This window comes from Schistocerca americana, chromosome 6 (genome assembly GCF_021461395.2).
Source record: "Schistocerca americana isolate TAMUIC-IGC-003095 chromosome 6, iqSchAmer2.1, whole genome shotgun sequence".
NCBI lineage: Eukaryota > Metazoa > Arthropoda > Insecta > Orthoptera > Acrididae > Schistocerca > Schistocerca americana.
In genome coordinates, this window is record NC_060124.1 from 192367854 (window position 1) to 192379912 (window position 12059).

The window sequence follows — 12059 nt, forward strand, 5'->3', positions numbered from 1 at the left end:
ATTTCCACTTTAGTGCACATTTGTTGACAGCTATCTTATTCTGGAAGTACTGAGTGGTTATAATTAAACTTTCGCTAGTTGAGCCAGCCAGTATTGAATGAAAGCTACACTGTAAGTCAAAAAACCGACACACCACGAAGCAATGACTGGAATGGCACGGGAATTGGTAGATATGATGTACATGTACAGGCAAACAAATGACTACAATTTCAGAAAAAAAGGAAGAGTTATTCCAGAGGAAGAGCTTAAAAAGGCGAGCAAGTCAATAACGCATTGGCCGATACCTGTCCCTTATACAAGCAGCTATTCGGATTAGCATTGATTAATAGTCGGCCGGTGTGGCCGTGCGGTCCTAGGCGCTTCAGTCTGGATCCGCGTGACCGCTACGGTCGCAGGTTCGAACCCTGCCTCTGGCATGGATGTGTGTGATGTCCTTAGGTTAGTTAGGTTTAAGTAGTTCTAAGTTTTAGGGGGCTGATGGCCACAGATTTTAAGTCCCATAGTGCTCAGAGCCATTTGAACCATTGATTCATAGTTGTAGGATGTCCTCCTGTGGGATATCGTACTAAATTTAGTCCCATTAGCGCATTACGTCGTCAAACTGCCGAGTTAGTTGGAGAGCCCTGCCCGTATTGCTCCAAAATTTCTCCATTGCGGAGAGATCCGGCGAGCTTGCTGCCCAAGGTATGGTTTGGCAAGTATGCAGACAATGACTTGAAACTCTCTCCATGTGCGAGCGAGCATTATACTGCTAAAATATAAGACCGAAATGGCCCTCCGTGAAGGGCAGCAGAAAGGGGAGTAGAATATCGTCGACGTACCACTGTCCTGAAAGGATGCAGCGAATGACAACTACAGGGGTGCTCCTATGAAACGAAATGGCACCCCAGAACATCGCTTCTGCTTGTCGGGCTGTTATACCATTGCTGTCCGAGGCGTCTCGAAACATGTCGTCGCGGGACTCATCAAAAAGGCAATTCTATTCCTGTAAGTGAGATTCCAGGCCGAAGACGTGTCCGAAGACGCCCCGTACAGCGTTGGGGTACCTACCTCACTGTTTCCCGCCATCCAACCCGACAACCAGGAGTCTGGGGTGTCATTTCTTTCCATAGCAGGACACATTTCGTTGTCATCTACGGCACTCTTAAAAAACAGTGGAATGTCGATGATACTGTACGCCCCGTTTCGTAGCCCTTCGTGGCAAGTCATCCAAGACTTACATTTCAGCAAGATAATGCTTGCCCACTCAAGGCGATTGTTTATTCTGCTCGTCTTCGTGCTTTTCAAACCCCACCTTGGCCACCAAGTTTGCCAGACCTCTCCCCAACTGAGAATGCTTGGAGCGTTAAGGGCTAGGTTCTCTGACCGCCTCGGGATTTTTAACGATGTGACTCGCTGATAGGACAGAATTTTGGCACTATATCTCTCAGCATGACATACAACTACGCCATCAGCCAAAACTAACTGCTTGCGTAAGAGTCAGAGGTTTACAAACGCGTTATTGACTTGCTCAATTTGGGAGCTCTTTACCTTGAATAAGTCATCCAGTTGTTCTGAAACTGTAATCGCTTGTATGTCTGTACATAAACATCACGATTGCTGATTTCCGTATCATTCGGAGAATTCCGTTGTGGTGCGTCATCTACTTTCCTTAGAGTGTGTCTTTCACATTACGTAATATATAATGTAAATGTTCAGCCTTTGACTCACCTTCGAAGGACAAGCAGATTACCTTAGTCTACCTTTCTCGTACATATTTGGAAAAAATTTCACATACAGTGGACTGCTTGCTGCAGTTTGAATTTGAGCACATCGGCACATTAATCAACGTTCAACGCATTCTTGTCTATTGGCACCAGTTTTTCCCCCAAAAAAATGGCTCTGAGCACTATGGGACTTAACATCTCAGGTCATCACTCATCACTCATAAATTAATACAGTTTTAAACATATTTTTGTATGGTATGATTAATACTAAAAATCTTCTTCAGTGACGAAGTATCCTTCATCGGGAAGTATATCTACATTAATTGAATCTTCACAGTCACTGTAATATGAAAGAGAAGTGACCTGGAACGTTTCAGCTCTCTTCTGCTCCCCGCCGTTGATACTGCTAGACTCCGCCGTTCACTAAAAGTTCTATGTGTGTGTTAGTACACACACCTACTTATACCAAACTATCCTAAGGACATCACACACATCCAAGCCAGAGGCAGGATTAGGATCTGCGAGCGTAGTAGTCGCGTGGTTCCGGACTGAACCGCCTAGAACTGCTAGGCCACCGCGGCCGGCGTACTCTCATAGCTAGATAAAGTGTTGTTATTTCATTATATACAACAACAACTGTTTACACTTAGGGCAACGTAGTAGATTAGTATTAGTAGATTAGTAACCACTTCGTGATTTCCTTCTGAAATTCAGGTGCTGTAACCTTATTCCCACAGTTTGTGAAGGATATATCAGTTTAGGGCAGACACATTTCCCAAATGAAGAAATGGCCATCTTCTCGTTCTTCTGAAAACGCTGTAACAGTTCCATAACTGATCAGAAGTGTCTTAATCTCACTTTATATGATTTTAATAAGTTACAGTTTCTGGTTTTTTCCTTGCAAATTCTATAACTTTATGGATCTTTCCTTCTTTATGCATCAACGATGTAAATACATTTGATTACAATTTAGCAGTAACCCTTGACGCCGATATTACAAGTTTTTTAAAACTGCACATGCTTCATGATTCTGAGCTTTGTTTGCTGAACAAAAATTGTGGGGAAATATCTGGTTTGATACAGCAGAAATATTCCGTCAAGTGTCAAATGTTCTTCCAGTACAATTGTAGCAAATGACGCGCTGTTACACCAGTTGTCAGTAGTATCATTTTTGGCACTACTGGCTAAAGGGGAGGCAAGATGTTGCATTATTTCTCAAGGGCTGTTTGGTGTGTTGAAAGAACCGCCAAGCTGTATGCCTACATATGTTTCAAAGTTAATATTAGAAAATTTCGTGCTGTCTACCAAAGCAATAATCATTACATTGTATTTCTTGGGTTCATTGGCGGATATTTCTGGAAGGAACATGGTCTTAGAAAACGAACGACCTACTCGTAAATTCCCACTTACTCAGCAGGAGTAAACAACCTAAAAAATTTATCTTGCAATGGTGCAATACGATGACCCACAGCTGATCTAGCACCGAACAGGGCAGCGTAGTGGATAGCACACTGGACTCGCATTTGGGAGGACGACGGTTTAGACCCCGGTCCGGACAACATGGTCCACGTTTTCCTTGATTTCCTTAAACGGCAAATGCCGGGATGGTTTCTTCTAAAGGGCACGACCGTTTTCCTTCTTCACCCTTCCCTAATCCGAGCTTGCGCTTCGTCTCTAATAACCGCGCTGTCGACGGGTCCCTCGTTGCCGACGAGACGTTAAACAGTAACCTCCTCCACTTCGCCTCTAGCGCTTTTATGGTCCTGGGAAAATTCGTAAGTTCCTGCGTATAACAAGAGACACAAAATAGCATTCATCTTCACAATGTCTGTGTCTTGTATGTAATAAGAGCTATCTTACTGTCCACGTATGCTCATGATGTGTATAAAGCGTTAATATGAAAGTCATCCATCAGTTTACCATGAGAGTAGAGAAAAAATCACGTTTGGAGTCATTGCAACTTTAGCGAGCGCTAAGGTGCCAGGCTTATCACATGTGGTTGTTATGCCTTTGCCGGCCGAAGTGGCCGAGCGGTTCTAGGTGCTTCAGTCTGGAACCGCGCTACCGCTACGGTCGGAGGTTCGAATCCTGCCTTGGGCATGGATGTTTGTGATGTCCTTAGGTTAGTCAGGTTTAAGTATTTCTAAGTTCTAGGGGACTGATGACCTCAGATGTTAAGTCCCATAGTGCTCAGAGCCATTTGAACCATTTTTGTTATGCGTTTTGCTTCTTCTCCAGTGACTAAGGTTTATCTGCCATTAACACTACCTAACAAAAAACTGAAGCACCCAGAAGTCATAGTCGGATGACATTGTAATTCGTACTCATACACACCATCGGCGAGTAGGTAAATTATTACAAATGGCTCTGAGCACTATGGGACTCAACTTCTGAGGTTATTAGTCCCCTAGAACTTAGAACTAGTTAAACCTAACTAACCTAAGGACATCACACACATCCATACCCTAGGCAGGACTCGAACCTGCGACCGTAGCGGTCTCGCGGTTCCAGACTGCAGCGCCTAGAACCGCACGGCCACTTCGGCCGACTAAATTATTACAGTGCAGATCTCTGTGGCAAGTAGAACGGCCACTAGAATACGTTAGTGTTGTTCGTCTGTAGTGTTGGTCCCATGGCTGATAGGGCAATAAGCGGTGTGAATAGAGTCAGACGTTGAGTGATCACTGAGCAGCACATGGAGGTGTTTTGTACACGCGTAAGCTTTATCGGAATCTGGCGTAGGCTGAAAGGCTCCCCGTTGTGGATTACCATTAGTTCGGCTGGTCTAATCGTGCAGCATCCATATTTGTAGGAAATTCACTCATTTTAGTAACTGGTGGACTACACGAGATCTTGATGGGAGGCATACTCGTCATGGAGCTTCCAGTCAACCACGTCCTGGCCAACACGAGGGACGATAATCATATTGTGCACCAAGCACATGTTCACCCATTCGCATCTGTGACTGACATCCGAGAAAACGTAATGGAACCCAACTGCATCGTACTGTGTAGTCCAGAACCCTTACTCGGAGACCAGCAGCAGCTGTATTGGGGTACTACTCTTCCAAGCGTAGACTGCCGTTAAGACAACAACACTGAGCTGCGATTGGTATGGTATAGTGACATTGAAGCATGGACTTCTAATGAGTGGCATTGTACTGTGCTCGTGGATGAATTGGGGTTAGGCTCTACCTCGAATGACCATTGTAAAGGGAGATGCCCAATTCTTCCAAAGTTTTTATGAGGACCGGTGGTGTTACTGCGGCCTTATGGTGCAGGGAGCCATTAAGTATGATTTCAGGTCCACATATTTATTATTGAGGGAACTCTGACGGCATACAATTACGTCTCAGATACACTGTGTCCTTCTTGCGTTACCTCCCAAGCGACAGAATAGTTGTCCTGTTTCGCAACAGGACCATGCTCGTGCAGGCAAGGCGCGAATCTCTATGAGCTTACTGCGTGATATTAAGGATCTTCCAGCGCTAGCAAGATTCCTTGATCTGTCACCAGTAGAATACATGTAGGACCAGTTAGGACGCTAGTATCAGTATCCAGGATCCCAAACACCAGTTACATCAGCAGTGGTCCAGCTTGCCTCAGGGAGAATACAATCGCTTTAAAACACACTTCCCGAACGAATCGGTGCACCCATCAAGATGCATACAGATAAGAAGGTTCATACTGTCAAATTCTTTGTAATTTCGACTGAAATAACAACACGTAGATTTTCAGTTAGTGAATCTATATTTCTTTTCCTCCTCCCTTTCTGAGATTTTCAACTTTTTTTGTCAGGAAACGTAGTTGGCCCGGGTTCACACGCACTGCACTCTTCAGTAACAAATGAACTGAAAGATTCATCACTTGAAGAGACAAGCATATCTCATTCAGCATCGTGCTCACTTACTTCAATACTATCCTCTGCGTCTTCAGAAGTTTCCTGAGGCAGAGACTGATCACCGTTACTTCGTGGCAGCTCTGACTTCAATATGCCACGTATGGACTAGCATCACGAGAACATCAGCCCGGATGTGACACAGATGAAGACAAATTTAGCGAAAACCAGTCCCACAGCTACATCACGGCTCGAACTAGCGATCATTTCCTTATCTTGATTCACCTTGACGAGCATAATTTAGAGGCACACAATATTTGTCGTATCTGTATTGTGATATATGAAATTCGCTTAGTAATGTAGTGCAAAAGAATTGATAGTGGATGTTGACACCATTGCAGCTTAGAGCAGATGTCTAGTTTGTATAATAAGACTGAAACAGTATATCAAACGAGATTTTTTCCACAACAGTCTTCATTATGTTTCTATTGTCATGACCCCTACACGGAATTCTTCGTCAACTAAAGCTCGCAACACTCTTGTGCCATATGTGTAATGAGAAGAAAACTATCGTTCGGTACTATAATTTTCGGTGAGCGACATCTGCAGCCGCTGAGGTGTTGCATGTCAACCAATAATATTAATTAATGTGTTGAGAGGACTGCAGTATAAGCCGGTCATTGTGATAGTTGGAAAAAAGCGTATGTGAATTTAACCTTCGCGACACCTCTGTGTCACAAAGAGCCCATTTAGCAGCCTTGTTTACGCTGCCACGTACCTGTCATGTGAAGATTAATAACCGGAGGCCTCATGAGTCACGTGAATACAGTCTAGGAGAACGAACAAGAAAAGCACCACAACTGCATAACTACGTGCATTACCGATGTCATAGAAGCATTATTTTGCAGTGCCTTTCGACTCGAAGGATGCTATTTAGAATCCTCATTAGTGAAGAAAACATTATCAACAAGATTTGGCTTTGAAAAGGAGAAGACTTGTGATCTACAAATTTTAACTGGTTACGTGAAACGCATTCAGAGTTGCGAATACGAGCAACCACCAGCAGTGTAGTTGAATGACGACAGTGAAAATTTGTGCAGAATCGTGACTCGTACCAGAATTTCCCGTTTTAAGCGAGCAGTCGGCTTAACTCCTCTGGTTGTCCATGCGAGTCCATGTGAGTCACAGCTTGACCCAAACTTCCGTATGTCATTGATCCTGCGCCACAGCCTGGGCCCACACACACATTACGCAATTTTAATTGAAATTCGTTGCCTGGTACTGACAGATAAATATGATACTGAGGTGCCTCTGCTGTTTAAACAAAATTCCTTCAGACATGCAGCCGCGCGGAGTGGTCGAGCGGTTTTGAGGCGCCATGTCACGGACTGCGCGGCACCTCCCGCCGGAGGTTCGAGTCCTCCCTGGGGCATGAGTGTCTGTGTGGTTCTTAGCATATGTTAGTTTAAGTAATGTGTCCAATAGGACTTCACACACATTTGTTCAGTTGAACATTCGAACACGCATCTATGTCTGAAGGAACATTCAGTCGTTCCTTTTAACAACACAGGCTCTGCAACATCGTACTTAATTACATAATGTACTCCAGAGTCCTGAGATGCTTCAATAGTTACCAGTTGACCCCAGTCCCCTTCAGTGCTATTTCAGAGGAACAGTGACATGCTGATACGAAGAATCAAGTTCGATCATTCGATAGCCGCTGAGCCAAACCGTGCACCAATACTATTCAGTTTCATGCACTCTTCACAGACAGATCAGAGGGAAATGGCTGATTGTCTCCGCTGAGAAGTTGCTCAGAACAGTAAAACACGATTTCTCTAATGCCACCAGTGAGATTTTGCGACTTCATATTTGATGATGATGGTGGTGGTGATCTGTAACACTAGAAGGGCGGAAGTGGGCAAATGACCCCTGTCACACTTTTTTCGTTCGTAATCATATCCAGTTTATTTACTTCGTTAATGAACTCATATGACTGCTACTAATTATCTCTCCTCTTTATGATGATGTATCAAAATTTACGAAATATTTACATTTTCTTCAACACTTCATTCGATATACCTATAGCTGGAGGGTCGGAGGAGGTCAATTTGGCCCCGCTGTAATTTCTCTCCTGAATGTATGTAAATTATCCAACAACGAAACGGCAACAGTCAGCTGTCTTGCTGGGTGGTTGCAGTCCGTTGTTGCAACTTGGCGCTTGTAAATTTCAAACTACCACACATTATATCGTGTCGTTCAGATAATAGTCTTTGTCCGCGAAACACGTTTTCGAACATGTATCGTCAGCGTGAACTTTCTGATGAAGAAGTGTTACATCTCTTAGAGAATTCCGATGCTGTATCAGAAACTGGCTTGACTTGTCTGATGATTATATAGCTGAGACTAGTGAAGATGAAGACTTTTTGAAAGACGAGCGATTATGATAGAGGATTCATATGCTGATCTACGTCAGTCTTCACCTCTTTCATCACAGCAAGCGCAGTTGGTAGCGTCTACAAAGGTGATTTCTAGGGACGGAACCGTTTGGGAGAGTGCCAATTTTTCATCTTCTGGAGAAAGGTTGGCTATGGACTTTCTGAAGGAGAGGAGGTTGCATTGCTTACGCTTGCCAATGAGTGGACGACCCTATCTCGGGCCCCACCGTCGTATTTTTGTCGAAGCATTGCTACGTCGCGTGAAGAAATACACAGCACAAAATGCTTGAAAAGTACTAAAAGGCAATGACTAGACTGTGTCTCTTGAGGAACTGGAGAAACTGATAGGCATTAGGTGTGCTCGGGGTTATCATTTGTACAAAAAATATGGCTGCGAATTATCTCTGGTCGCCCTCTTGGGAGGGGGGGGGGGGCTACTTTTATCAAGGACATTATGCCAAGAAACAGAATTCAGGAGATTCTCAGATTTCTCCATTTCGATGAAAAATCAACTCAAGCTGAACGCCTGGCAGACAACAATTTCGCTCTGGTAACTGAAATTTGGAAGAAGGTAATTGAAAACAATATTCGTTCTTACCGTCCAGGGGAAATATAGCCATGGAACAGTAACTATTACCAAGCAAAACAAGATGTTCGTTCACTCAATTCATTTCCAACAAATCAAAAAAATATGGTCTCAAATTCTGATTGGCTTTCGATGTAGCGACAAAGTATATATGTAATGCTTTCCCATACGTCGGCAAAGAGGACAAGCATCGGGAGAAGCAACCACTTGGAGAGTACGTCATTCCGTGTCTCATGAAACCATCTGTAAATCAAGGAAGAAATCTGACGACCGACAACTTCTTTACGTCTCGTTAAGACTCAAAGAAAAGAAAACTTCATTAAATGTTACAATGAGCAAGATCCGTCGTAAAATACCAGATGAATTGAGAAAACGAAATGCTAAAATACACTCCATCACCATCCTGCAACATAATGGCAACACAGACTGCACCATGACTGTATACCAAAGAAAGAAGAATAAAAATGTCAATCCTCTGAGTAAACTGCGTGCTGAAGTAGCAATAAGCGAGGAAGGAAATAAGAAACCTGAAACCATAATATTCTGCGCATGCAACCAAGTATGGGGTGGACGTGGTTGATCAAATGACCCGTAAATATACTACAAAGGTTGCATGTAGGAGTTGGCCAATGCATTTCTTCAACAACATCTTGCACATGGCGGCAATAAATGCGTGGGCCATCTACAACATAGTAACAAACAACAGAATGGAAAGAAAGAAGTTCATGCCTCAGCTGGCGAACGAAAGAGGAAGAACAATAAGCAAAGGAAGAGGATACATGATTGAAATCACCTAGAAATCGGAGGCAGTGCCAAATCAGTCCCTGCAAAGGCAACAAGACCAGCGAAAACTGTGTAAAGTGCCTCAAAGGCAGATGCAGAAAATGTGCGCATAAAACAGGAATCATCTGTGCTAAGTGCGCCTAGCAGACTTAAGTGAAAAATAATACAAACTTTTTTGTAGAACTCAAGCGAGAATATTATGGACCAAATATACTAAATGTACCTATAAAGGTGCACAAATAATTAAAAAATAAAAATCTGAAATTTACGAAACTTGTTAGTATTAGCAACAATAAATTGGTAAGATATTTTGTTGTTGAAATGAATAAGTAACCATTCATTATCGTGTTAAATAATTACTGTGCTTAGTAGAAAAATGAATGCATTGATAAACACTAAAAGAAATACGAAAATATTTTATGTGAATTCAAAATTACCTCTTTCCACCGGTTTAGGAATGTTAAAAACTTCGACGTTCTAGTGTTAAGCGTCTGGCAACATGATTGATCACCAAAATACTGTAGTGCTAGGCACGTCTGAATAAAAAATTCGTTCAATTAACTAAAACTTTCCCGTACAGCATTGTCGAATGAAATATGCGACTGAAACATCGAAAATTGCACGTTGCCAATATTATTTTTCGTGGTGAACAACAGAAGTGTGTCAACAAAAAACAGCTAAAAGCAATAAGAGTGAATCAAATCAATTTAATGAACAAAACAGCGTAGACCACTTTTTATTAGGTACCTGCTGTTCCGAGTCATTTGCTTCTGTGGTTTAGTGTGGTTAAATGGAATAAAAGTACACGTTTATAATATGTAATAAAAATACGTCCTAATCGCCTTCTCCGCCCTGTCTCTGTCTGTCTTGCCCTCCCCCTCTATTTCTCCACCTTCTCCCTTCTTTCTCTCTTAGTGATTCACCTCCGCCACCCTCTGTATTACCATCTTCCTCCAACACCCTCTTTCCCCCACTCTCTCTATATCCATTACCTCGTCCCCACATTCCCTATCCATCTTCGCCTGTCCCTATCTCTCCCTATCCTGTCCTGCCCAAGTCTCTCCCCCTTTCTCTGTCCATGGCCTTCTTCCCACTTTCCTTATCCATCATATACATCTTCTTCTCCAATACTCCATCTTCCTCCTGCCTCTTGTCTCTGTCCCTCTCCTCCTTTTCACTTTCTATATCCGTCCACCCCCCCCCCCCCCCCCACCTCTCTGTACCTCATATCCCCACTCACTCTGACTTTGTGCCATTTTTCTTGTTACTGCAAATGCAAATTCTGTAGTAGTACTCTAACCGTAAGCCAATAAACCATAAATGCAACTTTCCTGTTTGCTAACATAATTTCACTATTCACTATTACATACTTCATAAAACACATTAAAAATATATAGCTTGTAAGTCTGCATAAATTGATTGTAGTAATGTGTAATAATTTGAAATAAGTCGATGAAGTACTCTTAGAGATATTTGGTAACATTGTTTCCCACTTATATACATGGATAAACTGCATGCACTAAAATGTATAGCTTATGTCAGTGTGAACTTTCATCACAGTGTCATGTAAAGATTTGAAAAAAGTCGGTCCCGAACTTTTTGAGATTTTTGGCAATAATAGTTCTCATTTATTTAGTATATATTTATTTATATATTATATATATTAAACATAGCTATATGAAAACACATACATGTACAAACGTAACGTTGTGTCAAAATTTTGATGTAACCGGTAAAGAACTTTCTGACATATATATCGGATTTTGAAGAAAAGAACTTCTACATTCTCGTTAAGTTTTCCCCTATATATTTATACTCTGTATGTTACGCTCCAGTAGATATATAAAAGCACGCCCGTACTCGAATGCAATGTTGTGTCACAATTTAGAAGCAGTCGGTGAAGAACGTTTGGAGATTGAAGATTTTGAACAAACTAAAATTTACATTTTTATTTATGTTCTTGTAAATGTTAATTTGTTCAAAATTTTAAGTCTTCCAGAGTTCTTCACTCTCTGATTAAAAATTGTGGCGCAAAATAGAATTACGTTGTTGGCAAATATCTCATGTTCGTCTGTTAAAAATGTTAAATCTCCGAAATCTCTTGACCGAATTCTTTGAAATTTTGCAACAACATTGAATCTGAATCCACGAATAGGCGCATGTTTTTGTATACTTAGGTCAGATCCATTTGTATACCGTACAGCGCTCCAGTGGGTATATAAACACAAGCTAGAATTCGAATGACTTTGTGCCAAAATTTCAAAATAATCAGTGAAGAACTTTCGGGTGTGTATGATTTTGAAGAAACGAACATTTAAATTGTCATTTGTGAAGATTATGGCCGAAATACGCCATCTTTGGATATAATACTAAAATACTGGAGAGCGGTTGCTATCACCAGCGCCAGATGTTGTGTGTTTCAACAGTAATCCTGTATTTAGTGTTAACGTATAAGATTATGTAATTCGTCCGAGACGAGACATAACCGTTAGTAAAAAAATTATCTACACTGCTTAGTTCGTTAAGTAATATATCACCGACGTTTACTGTGAGCAGAGGTACGGTTTTCTGCAGATCACTTTACTATTAAATACATCGTTTCTCTCTTCCCATCAGCAGCATACTGTCTTCAGTATTCTGAATTTGAACTCTCCTTGTGTATGCTTTTGGGCACATCAGTGATTGTAGGGGTGTATCCCAGATGATGAT